Source organism: Gorilla gorilla, chromosome 18, assembly GCF_029281585.2.
Source record: "Gorilla gorilla gorilla isolate KB3781 chromosome 18, NHGRI_mGorGor1-v2.1_pri, whole genome shotgun sequence".
In the NCBI taxonomy this organism is placed as follows: Eukaryota; Metazoa; Chordata; class Mammalia; order Primates; family Hominidae; genus Gorilla; species Gorilla gorilla.
The window spans coordinates 118,989,377-119,010,773 of record NC_073242.2 but is presented as its reverse complement, the minus strand read 5'-3'; the positions used below and the strand labels follow the sequence as shown (position 1 = coordinate 119,010,773).

Here is a 21,397-nt window from a genome sequence, read left to right as displayed (position 1 = left end):
GCCTCCTGGAGGAGGTGGCCTTTACTGAGTCCTGGATGGTGGGGAGGAGTGTTGAGAACACAGCTGTGCCCAGTGGCCTTTCTCAAGGGAAGGAGTTGGTCTGATTTATCAAGGGAAGGAGTTGGTCTGATTTATCAAGGGAAGGAGTGAGGCCTGCTGGCACAGCGGCTGCCATGAGGAACATCAGGTGACACGCCTGCCTGCTGGCTCAGAGCTGTGGCTGGAAGCCCTGCCCGGCAGGCCCCAGGAGTCAGCTCTTGGGAGGCAGTAGGCAGGCCCGATTACTGTCCTGAGAGGGAGAGGAAGGCCGGGCGGGTGGGGGTGGAGGGGCCTCAGGACCATCAAGACAGAGCATCTGTGGCCAGCCTCGGCGCAGGCTGCTGCCTGTACATACCTGGGGAGTTGGGGGCCCCTCAGCTGGGTCGCCGCACAACTTCCTGAGGAATGAGAATTTCTTGGCTGCAAAGAAAATGGAAAGCATGTCAGGGCCGATGTGGTGCATGGCTCTGGACCAAGAGCCCCAGGAGGAGCCAGGTGGGAGGGAGCGGCTCCCGGGCAGAGCCGGCTGTGGCCTCAGGGCACCGGGAAGCCACCAAGAGCCACCGGGAGATGGGTGAGCTCCTCTCAGAGGTCAGCGGGCAGCTCAGCTGGCCCGGGGGACCCTGAAGGGTTTAGGGGTCACCTGGCTGCCTCAGCTGCAGCTTTGACGGCTATCTTACATCTCTTTTTGTTGGGTCTTTATGTATGCATAGATTGTGTGTTCATGCGGCTCCGAAGCTCAAGATTATTACGGGTTGCAGTGAGAACGCTGCCCCTCCCATCCCTGCCAGGATCCCTCCCCAGTCCTGCTGGGGAGACTAGAGGAGCTTCTGGTGTTTCCTCCCAGAGTCCCTGGATGCAAACACCAGCACACAGGAACACACACTGCCTTTCCTCCTTCCTTGAACGGAAGATCGTCGGCTACACTCACTGTTCTGCACCTGACTTTTTTTCATGTAACAACATATCCTGTAGGTAATTCCACAACATTCCATGAAGAGTTTTCTCACTCTCTGTCCACTCGTCCTCGCATCCAGGCTGCAGAGCACCCAGACCTGTCTGGATGGACACTGGGCTGCTGCCTGCATTCGGCCCTTAGAAACAATACAGCAATGGTCACCACATGGCGACAGCCTGTGCTCCAGACGCTGTGGGCCTAGCTGCATCAAAGGGCAGCTGCGTTTGACTTTGGAAGGAGATTGTCCAATTGTCAGTCTCTGTGATGGTTTTAAAATATGGCCACACATTCTTTAACACTCCTCCCTTCAAGAGGTGGAGCCTCATTCTCTCCACTTGAACACAGCTGAGCTTACCGCCTCACTGCTAATGAACAGAATATGCTGGAAGGAGGGGTGCTGGACTTCAAGATTGGGCCCTAAAAGGCACTGCAGCTTCCTCCTTGCACACTTAGATCACACATGTGGGGAAGCAGCTGCCATGCTTTCCGGGCACTCAAGCAGCCCCGTGGAGAGGCCATGAGGTGAGGAACAGAGGCCTCCTGCCTGTAGCTGTGTGAGGGAGCCATCTTGGAAGTGGCTTCCCCAGCCTCCGTTGGGCCTTTGGATGATGCTGCAGCCCCTGCTGACATTCTGACCACAACCTTGTGAGGTAACTTGAGCCAGAACCACCCGCTAGGCTGTGCCTGCATCCTGACCTTTGGAAACTAAGAGATAATAAAGGTTTGTTGTTTCAGTCTGTTCTTTATGATACAGCAATAGACAACCGTAACTCATGCCCCTCCTAGCAATGTAGAGAACCCAGAGGCCCTAATGTGAGTCACTGTGTCACAGAAGGAAGCATGTCCTTACCCAGAGATGTATAGACTGAGGCCCAGGGAGGGTGAAGAACTGCAGGAAGCCACTGGGACTCAGCAGTAGAGCCTTTGCCACACTGTCCCATCCATCTGTTCATGTATCCATCCATCCACCCAACTATCCATCCATCCATCTACCCACCCACCCATCCATCCACCCACCCACCCATCCATCACCCACCCATCCATCCACCAACCCACCCATCCATCCATCTATCCATCCATCCATCCATCCATCCACCCATCCATCCATCATCATCATCATCCATCTATCCACCCATCCATCACCTACCCATCCATCCACCCACCTACCCATCCATCCAGATACCCACCCACTCACCCATTGATCCATCTATCCATCCATCCATCCATGATCCATTAATCCATCCATCCACTCATCCAACATCATCCACCCATCCATCACCCACCCACCCATCCATCCATCTGTCCGTCCGTCCATCCATCCATCCATCCATCCGTTAATCCATCCATTCACTCATCCATCATCATCATCCATCCATCCACCCATCCATCTATCACCCACCTACCCATCTGCCCATCTACCCACCCATCCATCCATCCATCCGTCCAACCATCCATCCATCCATCCATCCATCCATCCATCCATCCATCCATCCATTAATCCATCCATTCACTCATCCATCATCATTATCCATCCATCCATCCACCCATCCATGTATCACCCACCCACCCATCTGTCCATCTACCCACCCATCCATCCATCCATCCGTCCAACCATCCATCCATCCATCCATCCATCCATCCATCCATCCATCCATCCATTAATCCATCCATTCACTCATCCATCATCATTATCCATCCATCCATCCACCCATCCATGTATCACCCACCCACCCATCTGTCCATCTACCCACCCATCCATCCACCCACTCATCCATCACTCACCCACCCATCCATCTACTCACCCACCCATCCATCTACCCACCCACTCATCCACCCTTCCACCCACTCATCCACCCACTCACACATTCATCCATCCACCCGCCCATCCCCCCATCCACCTGCCCATCCATGCATTCATCCACCCATCCATCCATCCATCACTCACCCATCTATCCACCCACCCATCCATCCATCCATCACCCATCCACCCACCCACCCATCCACCCTTTTACCATTCATCCACCCATCTATCCACCCACCCATTCACCCATTCATCCATCCACCCATTCATCCCCCCATCCACCCATCCACCTGCCCGTTCACCCATCCATCCATCACTCACCCATCTATCCACCCACCCATCCATCCATCCATCCATCACCCATCCACCCACCCACCCATCCACCCTTTTACCATTCATCCACCCATCTATCCACCCACCCATTCATCCATCCACCCATTCATCCCCCCATCCACCCATCCACCTGCCCGTTCACCCATCCATCCATCACTCACCCATCTATCCACCCACCCATCCATCCATCCATCCATCCATTACCCACCTATCCATCCACCCGTCCATCCACCCTTCTACCATTCATCCACCCATCTATCCACCCACTCACCCATGCATCCATCCACGTGCCTGTCCCCCCATCCTCCTGCCCATCCACCTGCCCATCCACCCACCCATTCACCCATCTATCCACCCACTCATCCATCCACCCATCCATCCACCCAGTCAGCCACCCATCCACCCTTCTACCCATTCATCCACCCACCCATCTATCCACCCACCCACCCATTCATCTACCCACCTGCCCATCCCCTCTAACCTACCCACTCATCCACCCACCCACCCATCCATCCACAAGTCTTTACATTTGTGTTGGATGCTGTGTCAGGCACTGGGCACACAGTGATGTGACAGATTCGCAGCCTTGGGCTGACCAGAAAGTCAGTGAATCAAGAAATTGCTGCAAGTGAGGAAGCTGCAGCCCAGAGAGGTGGTGTGACGGGTCCAGGGTCACACAACTGACACAGCCAAGCTGAGACTTGAAGGCAGGACTGTCTATAACTGTGCTTCTTCCATGCTGAACAAAGGGTGGCCCCACCCCACTGCCTCCACACCCTGTCCCTCTGTCCTTCCCATCCCCTGGGGTGGCCCTGCCTCTGCCTGCCCAGCTTGCGGGCAGAACTTGGCCATCCCATCCCCTTTCCTCTGCCCCAGGACAGCAGGGACATTTGCCTGCAGCACCCCACGGCACTCGAGGGCCAGCTGCCAGCTCTCCCTCCAGGGGCTCGGGGACACGTCCCAGTCCTTGGAGCTGGGGTGGGCATGGGGGCAGCATGTGCTCCAGGCCTTGGGTTCTGGCCCCGCCCAGGCTCTTGGCAGAGCCCCTTGGTGCCAGCCTGTCGGTGTGGGTTTCAGTAGGCCGGACCCCTTTGAAGTCGGGAGATCCTATCCCCCAGATCTAGGGCTGGCCCCAGGGAGACCCCGGAGGAGCGCGAGCGGCTCCTTTTCTCTCAGAAATAGGAACTGGCCCCTCTTTAGCTGGCCAAGCACTCTGGTAACTCAAGAGCAGGTCGGGGTGGCTCTGGCTGGGGGTGTGGGGGACGCCACTGCCTGAAAGGAGGGGTACCCCCACCTGGGCTCCTGCCCCCACGCCTCTGCCCCACCCCTGCCGCTGCTCCCAACACTCTTCGCCTCACCTCCTCTTTCAACCTGCTCAGTTTCAGCTATGGCCTGTGCACCCTCGAGAGCCAGGTTCTCCCCCATCTGCCCCTGGCCCCACCCCTGGCCCTTCCTTCCCAGCCCCTCCTGGGGCCTCTGCTGGAGAAGATCCCTCGGGTTGGGTTGCCCCTCCCCTTTCCCTTCTTCCCGACCCCCACTCACTCCTGGCCAACCACGCAGGGGGCTTTGGGGCCAGCTCCACCTGGGCTTGACTCTCAGATCCCGCACTCCTTGACTGTGGGATCCAGGCCCCGTCCCAGCCTCTCTGAGCCCATTTTCCCACCTGTGAAATGGGGATGATTAGAGTCTTGACCTCACAGGGTGTGGTCAGAGGGTTAAACAGAACAACGCAAGCCACCTCATGGAGCACACAAACCAGCACGCAGTGAGTGCCTAGCAGATGCTTGCTCAGAAGCATGGCATCCCTCTTCCAGGAAGCCCTCCTGGATTGCGTGTGATGTGAACTCGGGCGTGTCTCCATGATCCTGCAATTCTCAAAGGGTGCCTGTCCTTCCACATCCTGGTGGCCATCCCCTGGGGACCAGGCCTGGGAGCCCTGCACACTCGGCTGCACTGCCCAACTGGAGTGCCACTGTCCAATCAGGCCTCCTGGCCTCAGTTTCCCCAACTGTAAATGGAGGTTGGATCTGATGGCTCCTTGGGCCTGTCTGTGACACCCTGATATCAACGTTCACGAAGTCCCACTCGCAGCCAGGCATCCTAAGCAACCCACTCCTCCTCCTTGTGAACGGTCCCAGCCCTTTCAGCTGCAGCCATCCCTGGTGTGGGGTAGGCTTCATTCTCCTGGTTGTTTCCGCTGTCGTCAGGGCTGGCCCCTGCCTTCCTAAACAGCAGGGACTGGCTCTCCCTTTCTCCTCAGCCCCTCTGTGGGGACAGCGGAAAGTGTGGGGTTCTCGGCGAAGGGGAGCTGCGGGAGAACTGCCCTTTCTTCCCTCGTCCCGGTGTGGGAGTGGAGCCTGGTGCATGTGCCCTGTCTTCCCCACACATGGAACCTGCGTGTGGCCCCTGCTTTCCAGACATGGCACTGGGGAAGGACAGCATGGCTGAGAGCTGAACCTGCAGTTGGGATCTGGCTCCCACCTACAGCCAGGGTCTGCTACTGTGTGCTGTGTGGCCTCAGGCCAGCCTCCACCCCTCTCTGTGCCTTCCTCCCTTTGGCAGAGGAGGGCATTGCGTGAGCCCCACAGGCCCCTGAGTCCTGCCTGGCTCAATCCCAGCTCCAAGGCCCTGGCCTGAGAGAGAAGAGTGGGCACATGGGGCCTTCTGGGTGACCTGAGCGGCTGCTCTGATGATGTGACTCTTCAGCCGAGGCCTGGCCTTGGGTGAGGGTCTCTCAGGCATGGCATTGGGGGCATTCCTGGCTGTTGGAGGAACGTTGAGGAGGGGTGGAGTGCTATTGAGGGGGCACACGGCGCTTCAAGGGGTGGGACCAGCATGGGCTTCAGGGGCAGGGAGTGGGAGGCTGCTGGGGGTTAGGGAGGCTGTCCACACCCAATCCCAGGGCCACACCTGTCCCACCCTGGACACCACACAAGGGCCAAGAAATATGTGCCATGGGGTGGGACCGGGCTGGGAAGAGCAGCTGGGCTTCCAGGCCGAATGGGGGAAACTGAGGCTCACAGAACCTGCCCAAGGTCACGTGGCAAGTCTGGGGAGCAGAGCCGGGGTCAGGATGTTGGCCTCCCGTGCTGAGCTCTCCCGGTCTGTTTGGGAGGCACCGGCCCGTCCTCGGACCAGCTCAGTCCAGTTGGTCAGTTCCCTCCGGCCTCTGGCTGCCCACCAGGGCTGAGCCTGTCCGAGCTGTGTCACCCTGGGCACCGTCCCCTGCTGCCTGACCCCCCTTCCGTGGCTTGGCACGGCCCCTGCAGCCAGCTGGCCTCTCCCCGATGGGTGTGGAGCACAAAGCCAGACGCCATGTGTGCCAGCACCGCTGGGCAGCGGCCTCTGGAAAAGGGAGGAGTTCGGCTGTGCCCCGGCCTTCATCCTGAGCATCGTGTCTGCCCATCACACCCATCCGGCCCCATTCACAACTTGGGCAGGCGGCCAGGCTCACCCCAAACGCTGGTGGAGCCGAGCAGCCCAGGAGAAAAGCACGGGGGCCTCCCATCTGCAGTCCTCGCCGTACGGGGCTGCAGCGCTGCTGCCTCCTCACATTTATATCACAAACATTCTCCTTTCCTTTTGCTTCAAACGCTGCCGCTTTGCTTAAAAACTATCTGTTACCTGAGTGCTCAGATAAACTTTTGCAGGTAAAATTATATCTGAGATATGGCCCGGAGGGTACGTTTAAGAATACGGTGCAAATTATCAGCTGCATTTATCTTAATTACTTTGGGGGAAAGTGGAGGCCGGCATTGGAGGGGCTGGGGAATGGTGTTCGTCCTGTCTTATCGGGGTGCCTATTCGAGATCCTTTAACAGGAGGGAGATAAGGGGGCACATGGGGAAAGAAAATGATGTCTTCGAAAATGACAGGGAGGTGGCCGGGGGGCGGTGGGGATTTGTGCTGAAAGATGGAGCCCTGCCACCCACTAAAATTGCTGAGAGCTGGCACATGGCAAGAGGCAGGCAAGAACGGCAGCCCCCCTCTCCTCTGCCCCTCTGTGCCACAAAGGCCAATATTCAGGGGATCATTACCCAGAAGGACACCAGGACCTCATCAGTAGCCAGGCCCCAACCCAGCTCTGCTCAGTCTCCTAGACAACCCTCCACGGCCTCACCGAGATGGGCCTTCAGCTTTAGCTCCAATGCCACCTCCTCCAGGAAGCCCTCCCTGACCACAGAGCTGTTGCTGTTGGTCCCGGCTCTGTAGATGGTGTCCATTTGCTGCTGTACTGTCCCCTGTCCTCACTGCCGGCATCACACCGGTTGGGGCCGCAGGTCTTCTGCTTGCCCCCATCCTGGGCCTGGCAGGGAGTTGGTGCTCAGGAGCCCGGGTAGAGTCCAGCTGGGGCAGCTGTTATTCCTGGGGTCTCCAGGAGCTGCTCCTTGAACCTGGGGCTCTAGGTTAGGGTGAGGGACCAATTCGGGTGGGCTGCAGGGTGGGGACAGGCCTCCCCTGTGAGCACACACGTGGACACACTCATGCACACATATACAGGTGTGTGCACAGTTATGCATGCTCATCCATGCACACGCGTGAGCACACGCTCATACGTGCATACATCCACACATGCACATGCACACGTGGGCTCACGCACACTCCCCTGCCAGGCCATGGCGGGCTTTGGGGCCTCATTTCTATAGGAGACTCTGAGAGCTCCCCGGCATTGGGAGGTGGAGGTGCAACTGTAGCATGCTGTCCAGAAATGACTTTGGAGACACAGCCTACCCTCTAAATGTCAATGCTGTACCGGAGCCCAGCAAACGCCAGCTGCCTCCATCAGCACATTTGTCTGAGGGTCCTTCTCCCCTGCCCAAAGGGTGTAGGAAGAGGGACCATGTGGGGGGAGCGAGAAACGTTTGGGGGCCGCCCCGCCAGGCATCTGGCTTGCGGAGACTGGATTGGGATTCAGTGGCCCCAGGAACCTTCTAGCAGAGCCGAGGTGAATACAGCCAGGCGGGTATCCCAAGGCTGAGACGGCTCGTCCAGGGTGTGGAGGCGGCAGGTGGTTAGAATGGGCAACGGTGCCCACAGCCCCAGAACCCACTGTAAAATCCAAAGACGGGGGTGCCTTTCTCTCACTGGCCGGTCGAGCAGCCCTGCCTTGGATTTCTAGAATGAGGATCGTTGAGGGTGACTCGGTCAGTGTGCCCACTTCACAGATGGGAACAGTGGCTCAGAAAGGGTACGGGCCTGCCCCAGGCCACACAGTGGCGGAGCCTGGGCTCTTTCGCCCCTGGCTTTGAGCTCCCTTGCAGCGACGCTCTGGGCAGGGTGGTTGGGGGCCTTGCTCTCGGCCTCCTGGGGGAGGCCGAGCAGACAAACAGCCCTCCACGTGCCAAGCAGCAGCTCTGGAAAAGGGCAGGCGGCGCCCAAGTCTGCCTTTCTCTTGGAGCTGTCAGCCCTCACCCTGTCACAGCGAGAAGGAAGCCGAGTACCACGGAGACTCCACGGGACCCCAGGAGGACGCCCTGAGTGTGTGGGTGGCTGACCTTGACCCGACAGTCCCAGGCCCTGGGGTAGACGCCGACCGCAGGACAGGCCCCTGCTCAGGCTCTGGTCCCCCAAGAGGAGCCCTGGGTACCCCTCCTGGGGAGCGGGCGTGCCACTTCCTGCAGGACCCTTCTGCAGGCTGGGTCCCGTGGAGGGAGCCCTGGAAGGGCGAAGGGTGTGTGGTCCTGTGGGGTTTTGATTTTGTGGGCAAGGTTGTTACCATCCCTCCCCTAAAACAACCGATCACCACGTGACTGCTTGTTGATGCTAGAAACCGTAGTTATTTTCCATTACTCTTTCCCAATGAAGCCCTGCGTGCAATTTCTCACGGTAATGGTGGTGCTATCTGAAGTGGCTTCTTTCAGTGGTCTTTTCTGGGGCCTACCCAGACCCTCTGGGTCAGAAGCTTCCGGCTAGGCCCAGAGCTTGCCTTGGAGATCCTGCCGAAGTCACACACCACTAAGATCACAACGTGTGACAGTGTGAAGCTGGTCTGGGTGGGAGGTAGGACGGGAGGCCTGGGTGTCGTCTGTCTTCCAGCATGGGGAAGCCCCAGCAGGCCCATCTCACAGATGAGGACGCCCGGGCAGCAAGAGCATAAGTGAACTTCGAGCAGCCACCCGGATTCCCCTGTGCCGTCAAGTGGTCTCCTGAGAAGGTCACGGCCTCTGGTTTTTGGGAACAGAGCCCATCCCACCCCGAGTGAGGTCTCTGCATGAGAAACTGGGACCGATGAGGCCTACATGGGGGTCACCTGGTCCTCCCACTGCCCCAGCCGAGGTTTCATGAGCTGTCTCCCGAGTGACATGATTAATGGGTTTCTGTGAGGCCTGGTGGCTGCGTTAATTACTCTCCCGCTGCTGTGGGGTTCGGAATCATATCAGCCTCCTTTTTCAATTAAAAGTGATTATAATTTTGCCTCCTAAGGACGAGAGGATTAGTGAAGTGCCCGGGGTGGGAGCTGGGTGGGGATGGGGTGTCCGCACTCTGGCTCTGTAGCGCTGGGAAGCGAGTCGTCCTGGGAGGGGCCGGGCTGCGTGCCTGCTGCCCCAGCTTGAGGAAGGACGCTATGAGCACCGACTGTGTGCCGGGTGTGGCCTTCCAGGCAATCGGTCCAATGATCATTCGGGGCTTGGGAGCTACACGCCTGGAAGAAGCCGTCGGTCCCGGTTTGCAGATGAGGAAATGGGGCTCCAGTGTCAGTGCTGGGTTCCAGGGCACATGGCTTAGATGTGGGGCTGCTGGGACGTGCATCCAGCTCTGGTCACTTCCGGGCACTCTCCCTGCTCCTGAACAGGCTGGGTCCGTGTCCTCCTGCCCCTGGAAGACATCCTGTCTGGGTGGCCACCTGGAGTGCCAGCTGTGATTTTCCAGACACTTTGCAGAGGGGGCCTGAGTGACGGGCATTCCCACTGCACTGCCATTCCCAGGCTGGGGGCTCAGTCTCAGTGTGTTCAGCTGTAAAATGGGCACAGCACTGCCCCCGCAGTGCAGGCCCCTGGGTTCCTAGGACACAGAGCTTTCTTCCCTCCTTCAGCCAGGGGTGGAGTCTGGCTGAGGTTTGACGAGGGGCTTGGGGGAAGGGCCCTGGCTCCTGAGGTTGTGGGGCAGTGTGGTGAGCCTTGGGCAGTTCAAGGCCCTGGGCGGCAGGCTGTGGTGGGGGGTCCCGGCCCCTCTCCAGGACCTTGCTCAGCTGTGACCGGCACTGGCCTGACAGACCCTGAGATCCCGGAGGGTCACCGGGCCCACACTGCCTCATGAATCCTCTCAAGGCCCCACAAGGTGGTCCTGTTCCTCCCCATTGCTCAGACGAGAAACCGAGGCTCAGAGACGGGAAGGGACTTTTCCAAGGCCACACAGTGGGAAGTGGCACCCGGGACCGGAGTCTCTGCAAGGCCGAGGGAGCGCCCTTCCCTGTTGCAAGTGTCTCCTCGAGGCTACCTGGGCCCTGGCGCAGCTGACCCTGCTGTCCCCACTCGCTGTGTGGCCTCAGCTGGTCTCTGGGCAGCTGGAAACTGGAGGCCTGGCCGTGCTCCCCTCTGCCCCGCCCTAACTGGCTGACCCATGGCCCTGGGAAGGCAGGGCCGGGTGGCAGTGGACGTCTGGGCGGGGCTGTCCTGCGTGGACCTCTGGCCACAGTGGCCTGGTGAGGGGTGGCCCTGTGCCGCCCGGGCACTGAAGAGCCCTGTTCCCTGGGGCGGGGGAAGTTACCCCCCACTGGGACGTCCTCCTGGGTTTGGCCTGTTCTCGAGAGCAGGAGGCCACAGCCAGGACAGAGGAGGCCTCTATGGTGCCAACCTGAGGCCACAGGGCCTGCCTCTCCCTCGGACCCTCCTGCCGTGGGGCCCGCTCCCAGCCATAGCTTGCTCCCAATCAAGGGCAGCTCTGCCGGGCCTGGGGGCCTCTGCCCTCACGGCTCTCTCCCGGGAGGCTGCCACCTTTCAAATCCTGGCTCCACAGCATCCCTGGGCCTCCAACAACTCGAGTCTGCGGTCCCCAGGGCTCTTTGGGATGGAGGTAACGAGACTGTGGCCTCCTCCAGGTGCCCCCGAGGCCAGATGCCTCCACCCTGCACCCACGTTTGTTCCCGTTTCCCGATGCCCAGCAGGTGTTTGTGTTGGAGACTGAAGCCCAGGCGTGACGGGATCTGTGGCCATGATCTGTGGCCATGTCCAACCTGGAGGCCCGTGGCCTGCAGGGAGCAGCCTGAACCCAGGTGGGGGCTTTGGGATCCCAAGGTTGGACTCCACTCTGTCTTCCTGGGGACTCGGGATGTAGGCCCTGAGGGTGACAGGGTGTGGACCCACTGCAGGTAGCCAGCCCTGAGGGCCTGCAGCCTCCAGCTGTCCTCCAGGGAGTCCCAGACCCGAGGGTGTAGGGAAAGCTCGGATGCTGAGGGTCCCAGACGGCTCCACCACACGGTCTTGGGGGTGTCACTGGCCAGGGGGCAGCAGGGCCCTTCTCCTCACCCCTCTTGGTGGAGGCTCAGGGTCACTGTCTCTAAGTGCCACCACAGCGCCTGCCTCCATGGCACCTGCCACCACACTCACACAGCCCTGGGGGCTGGCCCGGTCGCTCTCCCCACTGCTGCGGAGCCTGCGGAGGCCTCTGTGGCACTGCCCAGGCGCTGAGGCGCGGAGCCCAGGAGCTGGGATCTCCCTGGGTCCTGCACCCTCCGGACCACAGCTGCAGTCAGCACTGCCACAATCACCCCATTTCAGAGCTGAGAAAACCGAGCTCAACGCCCAGCTAGAGGCAATGGCGGGACTGACTGAACCTTGCTAAAACGCTGCCCCCAGCTCTGCAGGACACCCTCCGAGGCTCGCTCTGGACGGAATCACTTCTCCAGAGGCCTGGGTTCACAGGCAGGCAGGACGGTGGGGCCCAGTGGGGCTGAGCAGGGCTGCCACAGAGCCCAGGGCTCCCCGCTTTCAGAAAAACACAGAAAACACATCTGTGCTGGGAAAGCCACGGTGCGCCGGGCCTCGGCCTGCTGGGCCTCTCCTTTGCTGTCTCCTCACTCCCGCGTTCCTCCTGCCACCTCCAGGGCCCACAGGTGGGTGTTTTGAGGGTGAAGGGAAGAGAGAGGCTGAGGGGAGAGACAGAGCGGGTCTGTCCTGGAGTGTCACTGCCCAGGCCGCCAGCCTCAGCACCCAGCCATCCCCGGCTGCTCTGCCTCCTTGGTCCCGGCCTCTCGTGCACACTGGATGGCAGCTGTTTGTCCCATTTATCACGTGCGTGCGGGGACCCAGATTTTAATTAGCTTTACGCACGACTATGGCCCCCGTGCCTTGGATAAGGCAGAGATAATGGCCCAGATTTGTTCAAGGAAGGAGCAATGGGGATGCCACACCGCTAGCGCCTGGTCTGGTGTCGCCGTGGTGCGCCCTGGGTCTCTCGGTGACCCTCCCACTCAGGTGGGGGTTGCAGGGCTCCCATGCCCACAGTTGGATAAGCGGCCACTGCTGCCCGGGCCCCGGCTGTGGCTGTGGCTGCCAGGACACGCGGCACAGTGGCAGACTTTCTGATTTTTGAGAAATCCAGGTTTTAAAGTGAAATCTCCCCATTTTAAAACTTTGGCAAGAATTCATGTAAAACAAGTAACTACTATGCGGGCCGAAGCCGTCGGCGTGGTTTATGGTGTGTGAGCGTTCTCTCTGGGCTGCACATTTTCCAAGCTGTCCCCGCCCTGACGAGGTCCCCGTTCACCTACTCGCTTTCTCGGGTATATTGACCGAGTGTGGGGACATCGCTGTGGGTGAGACAGACTGCCCTCCCTGTCCCCCATGCTGCATGCTGCTATCGCAGGGCCCAGTCTGGGGCAACTCTAGGAGAGAACAAAGGTCCCTGGCTCTATGGCTGGGTCTGGGCTCCTGTGCCCAGGAAAGGTCAAGGGTTTCTGGAACTGCCATTGGAGCAGGAAAAGCCTTCACTGGCAAAGACCTCATGAGCTCTGATGCAGCAGGGCTCAGAGAGGTTAAGCGAGGTGCCTGCAGTCACACAGCAGGCTGGGGAGAGGGCACTGGGAAGGTGGGCACTGGGTGGCTGTGTCTGAGGCTGCGCAGAGGCCTGCGTGGCCAAGTGGGACTGGCGGACGTGTTACTTCGGGCCTGGGACTGGAGAGGGGATGGCAGAGCAGGGTGGGCCTGGGACAGGGGGCGTGGTGGGTTCCTGATGGAGGGTGGGGCTCTATGCTGACCCCTGCCTCCCCAACTGCCTCTCCGGACCTCCCACCCCCTGCACCTCCCTGGCCTGAGGCTGACTCGGCTCTGGCAGGAGACAGACGCGAGACCAACAGGGTCTTGGGACCCCAGGTTCGCCCAGCAGGGTAGTGGCCCCCAGCTCCTTCCCAGAGCCTTTGGCCTCCCCTCCCAGGGGGAAGAGGGTGGTGGCCCCTCACCCCGGCCGTCCACAGCCAGCAGCTGGACCTGGCCTTGCTGTGCGACACCACGCCAGGGCTCCATGAACATCAGGGTTTTGTCTCTTCTGGGAAGGCAGGGCAGGCTGGTGGGGGCCCTGTGAGGCCCCCAGAATGCTGAAGGGCAGAAGGGGACCCCAGGTGTGGGCCTGTTCAGCTGTGACAGAAAGGGAAACCAGGTGGGGGCCTCACACACACCCTACAGATAAAGAAACCAAGCTCAGAGTGGGTGAGACACTCGCCATGGACACAGAGTGAGAGGCCCCAGGCCCTGGAGCACTTGGGCTGGCATCCACCCTGCGCCACCTCAGGCCACCACCGTCTCCTGCCCAGAAGATTTTGATACCTGTCTCCAGCTTCCTGGGGCTCCCTACACCCCATTCTCCCTGAGGCAGGCCAAGGGATCCTTCCAAACACACCTGAGGCTGCACCCATGCGGGAGAGCTATGCTCACACCCACCCCTGCCCGCTTGCACCCCTGCCTGCTTGCACCCCTGCCCACTCGCACCCCTGCCTGCTTGCATCCCTGCCCACTCGCACCCCTGCCTGCTCACCTGCCTGCCTGAGCCCAAGCATACACACCTCCTGGCCTTGCCCCTGCTGCCCCACCACCCCTGCTCGCCACTCCCCCTGGACCACCCGCCGGGGCTGCGTTGGGCTCTGGAGGCCTCGGCCCAGATGCTGGCTCGCTGGGGTCTGAGCCACCCCCACAGAGCCGCTCACCTGCATCTCTGTGTCATTGTCTGTGTGGCACTTTCACCCTCTGAAGTTGTCATTGCTGAGGTTGGGTGGAGGGTGGGGAATTGTGAGGTGTGGGCTGAGGTGTGTCCCCCAAAAGCAAGTCCTAACCCCAGCACCTATGAATGTGACCTTATCTAGAAATAGGGTCTTTGCAGATGCGATTAGCTAAGAGGAGTCGCACTGGATTACAGGGGCTCTACATCCAAAGACAGGTGTCCTTAGGAGAGGGCCCCATGAAGAGAAGAGAGATGGACACAGGAGGAGGCCACGTGAAGATGGAGGTAGAGGTGGAGTGAGGCGGCCACGAGCCAGGAATGCCTGGGACCTCCAGGGGCTGGAGGAGGAGGAGGTGGGAGGGACCTTCTCCAGGGGCCTGAGCAGGAGGTGGCCTTGCCCACACCTGTCGGGTCATTGCTTCACTGCAAACTTCACCATGACCTGCACCGTGAACTTCACCATGACCACGTGACCTGCACCATCAACAGCATCATAGACATCACCGTGAACTGTGTGACCTGCACCATCAATGGTATCATAGACGTCACTGTGAACTGTGTGACCTGCACCATCAATGGCATTGTAGACGTCACCGTGAACTGTGTGACGTGCACCATGAACTTCACCATGACCTGCACCGTGAACTTCACCATGACCACGTGACCTGCACCATCAACGGTATCATAGACGTCACTGTGAACTGTGTGACCTGCACCATAAACGGTATCATAGACGTCACTGTGAACTGTGTGACCTGCACCATCAATGGCATCATAGACGTCACTGTGAACTGTGTGACCTGCACCATCAACGGCATCATAGATGTCACCGTGAACTGTGTGACCTGCACCATGAACTTCACCATGACCATGTGACCTGCACCATCAACAGCATCATAGACGTCACTGTGAACTGTGTGACCTGCACCATCAACGGCATCATAGACATCACCGTGAACTGTGTGACCTGCACTGTGAACTTCACCATGACCACGTGACCTGCACCATCAACGGCATCATAGACGTCACTGTGAACTGTGTGACCTGCACCGTGAACTTCTCCATGACCACATGACCTGCACCATCAAAGGCATCATAGACGTCACTGTGAACTGTGTGACCTGCACCATCAACAGCATCATAGATGTCACTGTGAACTGTGTGACCTGCACTGTGAACTTCACCATGACCACGTGACCTGCACCATCAACGGCATCATAGACGTCACCATGAACTGTGTGACCTGCACTGTGAACTTCTCCATGACCACGTGACCTGCACCATCAACGGCATCATAGACGTCACCGTGAACTGTGTGACCTGCACCGTGAACTTCTCCATGAACAGTTGGGCTTCCCTGATCTGCTAAGTTACCTTCCTTCCCCCACCCCCACATCTGATCTATCAGAGGCTCTGCCTTCTGGAACCCAGCCTTTCCCAGTATCTGCTCTGAACCCCCTGACTCTCATCGTCCACTGGAACACTCGGCATCCCCTTCCTGGGCTCTGCTGCACAGCCTGCTTCACCATCTTCCAGCAGCCAGAGCCCGCCCCACCCAGAGCCCTGGAACGCCCCGTGCCCCCCCAACCCCCAAGACGGCCACCACACCTGTCGCACTCAGGCCTCCGCTCACAGGCCACTGACCGAGGACCTCTGATCACTCGGCCCAAGCTGCCTGGATGCCCTGCCCGCACGTGTGGGCCCCGGCCTGCTTTACCGAGCTTTGTTTGCATTTTCCTCACGCAGTGCTGCACACGTGTGAACACATGCATTTTTCGTCTCCATTCAAAAAGTGTCTGTGAGTGCACACGCTCATATAGCATATGTGCATGGGGTGCACACGGCCTATGAGGAGAAGGTCCTCCACCCTGAACACCCAGGACCCCTCCCCGGCTTGCCCCCTGCCCCTGGTGAGAGTGTCTTCCTCCCACACTCCCGGCTGCTGCCCTGAGCACGTGGGTGACCCGCCTGTGTCCTGGCTGCTGCCCCGAGGATGCAGGTGACTGGCCTGTGTCCTGGCTGCTGCCCTGAGGACTCGAGTGACCAGCCTCCCGCTTTCACATTTGTCTAGCCGTGCTCAGTCTCTGGTCATCCTCCAGTTCTCAAGTGTCTCCGAGGGAAGGATGGAGATCCTGTCTCCGCCTCCATTTCACAGCTGGCTCCAAGACACCTCGTCATCATCGCCTCTTTGCAGGTGGGGAAACTGAGTCACCGTGAGGTCAGGAACTGACCCTCCCTGAATGCTGACCTGAGCCCAGACACATCACATCACAGGTGGGCGAGCCCCCAACTCCAGGCCGCACTCCCGGGGTCTCTGGTCCCATGACCCTTCCCGCAGCAGAGGGGCCCCCAGAGAGAAGCTTCCTTGCAGGCCCAGCCCCAGCCCCAGCCCCATCTCCCCTGCAGCTAGGGAGGGCCCCCCTGCTGGGATGACCTTCAGCCCACACAAGCCCCAGCTGCTAGCTTCAGAAGGTGGGGCTGGATAGGATACAGAAGAAAGCCCCTCCCTCCCCGCTTCCCTATGAGTATTTTTCTTTCATCATTTGGAGAAAAAGTAGGGAAGAAATGAAGAAAGAGGGATATCTGCCAGGGGCTGGAAAAGGCACTGGGGCCATGTTTTCCTTCAGCGGTGCATTGGGTGCTGAGCACAGGCGGTCCCTCTCTCGGGCCAGCCGGGGTCTGCAGGGACGGGGCCAGGCGGGAGTGTCAGGGCCGGCCTGGGAAGCCCATGTGGCCCCGGCAGTAAGCCTGGAAGGGAGAGACGATTCCGGAAGGAAAGCGGGGAGACACCAATTCAGCCCTGAGCAGTCAGTGCTGGCGGGGCGTTGGCAGTCTGGGAGGGCATTCCTGAGCCTTGTGCTGACCCCGCTTCTGGTGAGGGTTCCACGGTGACAGCCCCTCCCTCTCATTCCTCAATCTTTTTCTCCTTCCAACTTCGTTTCTTGAAAACTTTCCCTCCCTTTGTTCCAAAAAGTACTAAGTGGGCTGGGCACGGTGGCTCACGCCTGAAATCCCAGCACTTTGGGAGGCCAAGGTGGGCGGATCACCTGAGGTCAGGAGTTCAAGACCAGCCTGGCCAACATGGCGAAACCCCGTCTCTACTAAAAATACAAAAATTAGCCGGGCGTGGTGGTGGGTGCCTGTAGTCCCCGTTACCGGGAGGCTGAGGCAGGAGAATTGCTCGAACCTGGGAGGCAGAGGTTGTAGTGAGCTGAGATCACGCCATTGCACTCCAGCCTGGGCAACAGAGTGAGACTCCTTTGCAAAAAAACACACACAAAAAACAAAAAAAAGTACTAAGGGGGCTTAGGGAAAATGAGGCCTATACGACAAGAGGTTGAGACACAAACCACAAACCAAAAAGCTTACAGGAAGTCTACGCTCTGAGCTTCCTGGCCACCAAGGCAAAAAGGAAACAACACACAGTGAGCTTGTCTCTTCCATGACCTGAGCAAGGGGAGTGAGTGCCCGTGTGTCAGATGCATGCACTCACGTGATGCAGCGGGCACACACGTGCAGGCATGGCCGGGTGTGTGCATGTGGTTTCTATGTCCTACCTGTGATATTGTCTTAATTTGCACAAACCTGTACTCAGAGACAGAGTGGGCACCAGCAGGGCTCCACAGGAGATGCCCATGCCCCCAACTCACAGATGGCAGCGTCTGAGCACTGGCAGGGCCTGTGGTGTCACCACCCTGGGAGTAATTTAAACCTGGGCCCACAGGTGGGACTTGGGGGCTAGGAACCATCTAGAAATGCATGCCAGGCCTGGAACCCAGGCTCTGCCACATGCCAGCCATCTGGGCAAATGACTCTCCTTTGCCCATGCCTCAGTTTCCCCTGCACAAAACGGGGACAAGGACACAGCCACACAGGGTTGAAATGAAGATGAACTCAGATGTCGGATGCACAGGGCCTCGTTCGGTGTCCGGCACCTGGTGATTTCTCACTAAAAATGATCAGGCAGGATACTGAATTAGTGCGTCATCGGACACGCTATCGATACAGAGAGTGACGCTGATGAGGGTCTGCCCCATCCCTGTCCAGGCTCGCTCCTTCCTTCGCGTGACACTGAGTAGAGGGTACCGTGAGCCCTGCCATGATGCCGGCTCCCAGCTCAGAGCTGCACGCAGGTGCTGGCGACGGTTCCGGACGGATCCCTGGAAGTGTGGACGCAGCTGAGACAATTCCCAGTGACGCAGGAGCTCCCACCCTGGGGGGCCCAGCCCAACCTCACCCCTTTGGGAGCTCTGAGCCGTGCTCCCACCCTGGGGGGCCCAGCCCAACCTCACCCCTTTGGGAGCTCTGAGGCGTGCTCCCACCCTGGGGGGCCCAGCCCAACCTCACCCCTTTGGGAGCTCTGAGGCGTGCTCCCACCCTGGGGGGCACAGCCCAACCTCACCCTTTTGGGAGCTCTGAGCCGTGCTCCCACCCTGGGGGGCCCAGCCCAACCTCACCCCTTTGGGAGCTCTGAGCCGCAGCCGCCCGCTCAGGGACAGCTAGCCACAGAGCGCCGGGGACACACCTCAGTCCTGGGGCCGCAGAGGGTGGAGAGAGAGCAAAGGCCCAGGCGCAGCGGTCACAGCAATCAGGGCAGGCTTCTCAGATAAGCACTGTCCCCAGTATCACTGGCGCGATCTCCTGGTCTCTTAAAACACATGTTTATGCTGATTTTTAAGGCAGAAAGATTGTAGGAAATGAAAGAAAATGTCCATTGAGGGGGACCCACGAGGCACTGAGTGACCTGAGGGTTGCTGAACAGCCGCTAGGGGGAATCAGGAGACCTGGGGGCCGACGGGGGAAGCTGTGGCGCCAACCCTGTGTCATCCCCAACCAAGAAAGCAAAACACTAACAGTACTCGAGGCACAACCCCATCTTTGTAAAAAAGGCAAAGAAAAGCCACCTCTATGCCCAGGCGCACACACACAGAGAGGACTCTGCGGCCCTCGGAGGCAGGGGCTGCAGGCGCGTGGGGTCGGCTGCCCCTCTCCTCTCCCTGTTGAACCCTCTGCGTCTAAGTCCCTCACCCTGGGCAGGGACAGCTTTTGTAACGAGAAGAACCAAAGCACGGGTCCTTCCGATAACCTGGAGAGCCTCTGCTGAGCTGCAGGCGGCAGGCGCAGGCTACCTGGACCCTGGCCATGGGCAGCCCCCACGGCACGGAGGAGGACAGGAAGGCCACAGCGGGCAGCGGGGGCTTCCCAGTGTGGGGGGCACTGCAGGGCACTTGGATAGGCAGGTAAACTGAGGCACACATACACAGGGCCATCCTGAGACACATACCACACACACAGCTGCCCTGGAACACACACATGTGTACATGGGTGAACACACACGTGCACACATACACAGCCACCCTGAGACACACCCACGTTTCTGCCCTCCCGCCCCATTTCCCGTACTCAGCTCTGGGCCCCACGGAAGGGCGGTTTCCTGGGCAGTCCCACCTTTGGCGAGGCCGGGCAGGTCGTCGGGCCTGGCTGGACACTGTGGCTCGTGGTGGCGTGGTCGGCTCCGGGCTGCTCCCTCCCAGGCCCTGTGGAAAGTTGTCCCTGGCTCCCGCCACCTTCCAGCTTTCCCATCTCAGCTGGTTTTAATTAATTTCCTTCAAAGTCCCCAAAAGCAATTCAGCCACGTTAGCGCTCACCAGCTGCCAAGACGCTCTGATGTGTGTGTGTGTGTGTTTTGGGGGCGGGGGTCGGGAGGACGCAGAAACCGTCTTGTGTTGCTAACTGCAGAGGCTTTTCCGCTTCTGAGGCCAAGAGCTGCAGGGCTGGAGGCGTTTCTGGCCTGGGCCGTGGGGCGGGCTGGGCAGGGCTTGGCAGGGCGGGCTATGACCGGGACAGACGCTGTGGCCCCACCGAGGCGGCTTGGAGTGCCGGGAGCCTGCACACCCACATGCACTTCCTGGGGGTACTCTGAGCACCCACAGGGTCCGTGGGGCCCAGCTGTACCCTCTGCTCTGCTCTCATGGGTGTTTGGTGAAATCTCATTGGTGTTCACTTCCCTGGGGACCTGTGTCCACTCACTCCCCAGCCCTTCCCACTGGAGTCCTCTCCAGCCCCCAAGGCCCTGATGCAAATGCCCCAGTTGCTGGGGGAGGACGCCAGGGAGGCAGGTGGGCCACAGGGCACGCTGGGGAAACTCACGGCCCATCCCAAGGGGTGGCAGCAGTCGGCCCCACCTGACTGTTGCCGGGAGGCACCACGGGCCCATGTGGCCACTCCCCTCTGGTTTCCAACAGAAGCTTGGATATTCTCGTGCACTTCTAATATTTTAAAAACAGTGGTGGCCAAACCACAGCGGTAGACCAGGGGCTACCCGTGTGCCAGCCTCGTCCTGTATGAGGCCACACCCCAAGGCTCAGGGCTCAGATGCTCTTGCTCTGCTCTCCTCATCCTCCTTTCTAGCCCTGGCCCATCCCGTGGCTGCAAATGTCCCCTCTGTGTGGACATCTGTTCCTTGCCTGTCCACCACCAATCTCCCATTGTTGGCAACAGCACCTCAAGCATGCTGTGTGGAGCTACCCTCCCCTGCCCTGCGTTCATGTGGTTCCGGGAGGGCTGACCCCCTCCCCGCCCTGTTAGACTGGATCCTCATGCCGATGTTTGAATACCTGGATCCAGCTATGCCTGAAGTCCCCCTGCACAGCCTGGTTATGTGAGCCAATAGAGTCTCCTTTCTGCTAAGTCTGTTTGGAGTTGCGTTCTGTCCTCCTGCAGCTGAAAAGTGTCCTGACCAACATGACCCCACGTGGGGATTCACAGGTGACCCAGTTAGGTGCCGATTTTGTCCTGGGTCTGCTGTGCGTCTGCACTGGCTGTCCTGAGGGCCTGACTCAGCCCTGTGGTCCCTAGCTACCTTTCTCCTCATAATGCCACTCACACTCACCCCTCTGGGTGGTCGGTGCCTCCTTCCTGCAGCATCCCTCTGTGCCCGCCCCCACCAGCACATGCACTCATTTGCATAGCAGCACGTCCGTGGGCAATCACCTTGCACTAGAGCCTTCCACCTTTCCAAGGACTCCCACTTCTTCTCCTGCCACCCAGGCACAGACGACATCCCCCCTGTGGCTCAGCCATGACAGCTGCCCCTTCCTCTCCCCACCACGAAG

The 21,397-nt window shown here is 59.5% G+C and overlaps 1 protein-coding gene across 1 annotated transcript in view; it reads right to left on the bottom strand.

Moving 5' to 3' along the window:
* Positions 1-21,397, bottom strand: part of ZNF469 (zinc finger protein 469) — a 59,172-nt gene that overhangs the window by 15,579 nt on the left and 22,196 nt on the right. The window contains exon 2 of the mRNA XM_031002887.3: positions 395-459. The gene's annotated coding sequence lies outside the window, so the exon portion shown is untranslated. The remainder of the gene's footprint in view (positions 1-394; positions 460-21,397) is intronic.